Here is a 2,276-nt window from a genome sequence, read left to right as displayed (position 1 = left end):
TCCCAGGCTGTGCTGAGTGGCTTTTTCAGTGTCAGGGTTGGGGCAGGCAGGAGAGATGCTGCTCTAAGCGGGTACCGTGTGGGGTCAGTGGTGGGGATGTTGCCCCCAGGTCAGCTCAGCCCCGTGTGGGACCGCTCTGGCGTGGGAAGCACCCAGATAGGGTCAATCCTGAGATTTGGGCTCCACTGGGCTGATTCAGTGCACATGGCTCTGGGCTCCCCTGGCTTGGATGAACCCAGTCAGCCCAAGTCTGAAGGGGCTGGCTGGATCTGGGCAGGTTGCACAGGGATGCCTGGCTCACTTCCCAAAATCTGCTGGGGTTATTTTTGTTATTCCTATTTCTCGTCATTTCAGCTTGAAAGAACCCTTGTGCTAGGGACCTTGCTCCCATTCAACCCTGTCCCATTCCCTGAAAGACCAAGGGAGGCCAAGCTTCTGCTCTGTACTGGGACACAGGTGGTCCATGCCACCAGGTGAGGAGGAAAATTTGAGGAAAAGAGGGGAAAGCCAGTCCTTGGTGGGTTTTCCCCAACTGTTGCCTGCACCCTTCATCTCTGATGCCTCTGGAAATACAGGTTATTTTTCCTTTTGCCCCACTCACCTTGCCTTCAGGTGTTTACTGCTCCACTGTATCACATCGCACTTGCATGCATCCTCTGCCAGGAAGAAGGTCCCTACAGCTGGTTCCTGCCTTTTGTGGAGAAGGACCTTGAGTGGAAACCACCACTGTCCTGGAGACTGAAGGATTTGGAGAAATAGAAGGTCCAGATGGGCTTGTAAGCTCCCTCCTGCCAAAGCACCTGGACCCCAGGAATGTGGCTTCCAGCCTCTGCTGTCCTTCACATGGTTGATGGTCATAGCAGAAGATCAGACTCTGTGAGCATTCGGACCAGGTTTGCTCAACGTTGTGCCTTTCTGTTCAACGGAGGTGTGCCCAATCCAGAGGGATTTATTGAGATACAGTATTTGGTTTGCTCTGAATGGAGTGTGCCTTCAGTTGGATTCATGACACTGAGCCCATGAACCAGCTTCAAAATGGCTTTTGATCATGTGCAAGATTTGCACGGGAGTTTCAATTTGCAGGCTCTAGCCTCTTATCCTTCAACTGGGACTCAGCATTGAAGGCTGAGGGCATGATGCATGCACCCACCCTGTCTTGCCTGATATGCACTAAGAGACACCTGGAAGGGCAGATGTTGCGACGATGTCATCTACGCTACAATTTGGCTCATTTCCTTTCCATTCTGCACCAGAAATTGAAATACCTAATAATCACATCATAACTTCATGGTCCAACACCAAAACTAGCACTGATGGCTTGCATCAGAAGCTCAAGGAAGAGCGCTTCTGCCCATCTGCTCGACACCCACCCGGGCAACACACCATCAAAGGCTCTACAGATGAAGGCTGTAGTGGATGACTTTACTGCAAAACTGACTGTCGACTCCTCTGAGCTTTTGTAGCTTTTATGTGCAGGAGCAGGGCTGTGCAGGCAGTAGGGACCTGGTGTTAGAAAGATCCCTCCAAGTCTAGGAGGCACCAGGTCAGTGGCCACACTAGGGTTACAATCAGCTGGCTAAGTTGGCTTTTACTCTGGAGTAAGCAAACGATAGGGAATATTGAGCTCACTTGTACTTCTCCCACCTCCAAGCTGTTGTGCTGGCAACAAGGCATGGGTCTTTACCCAGCAGAGGTGAGATGATAGTTTTGTCCCCGCTTTATGACACCAAAGTAGCAACAAGCCATCTGGGCACAGCAGAGGACTCTGTGTTTAAGAGATGTTTTGCAGATGTTTTCACCTTGTTCCAAGAGGTACGTACCATGTCCTGGTACGTGAAGCCAGATTGTAGCATAGATGATGTGCCTTGAATTGAGATCTGGATTTTTCACGAGATGTGACCAAATCATTTAACCTTGCTGTTTCTCAGGATTTCCACTTGTGAGATACAGAGGCTACAAAACATTGCTCCTCCTGAGAGCTGAAAGCGGAGGATAGAAATACTGTACCCCTACATGAACTCTCTTCATAACAGCTTTCCAAGATACATAAGGGCTGCAAAAATGATCCGAGGGCTGAACACCTTTCCTATGAGGAGAGGCTGAGAGAGTTGGGGGTGTTCAGCCTGGAGGAGGGAAGGCTCCGGGGAGACCTTAGAGTGGCCTCCCAGGACTTAAAAGGGGCTTAGAAGAAAGGTAGGAACAGCTATTTTAGTAGGGCCAGTAGCCCTAGGACAAGGGATAATGGTTTTAAACTAAAAGAGGGGAGCTTCAGACTA

This window comes from Strix uralensis, chromosome Z (genome assembly GCF_047716275.1).
Source record: "Strix uralensis isolate ZFMK-TIS-50842 chromosome Z, bStrUra1, whole genome shotgun sequence".
Lineage (NCBI taxonomy): Eukaryota > Metazoa > Chordata > Aves > Strigiformes > Strigidae > Strix > Strix uralensis.
This window is presented reverse-complemented; position numbering follows the sequence as displayed.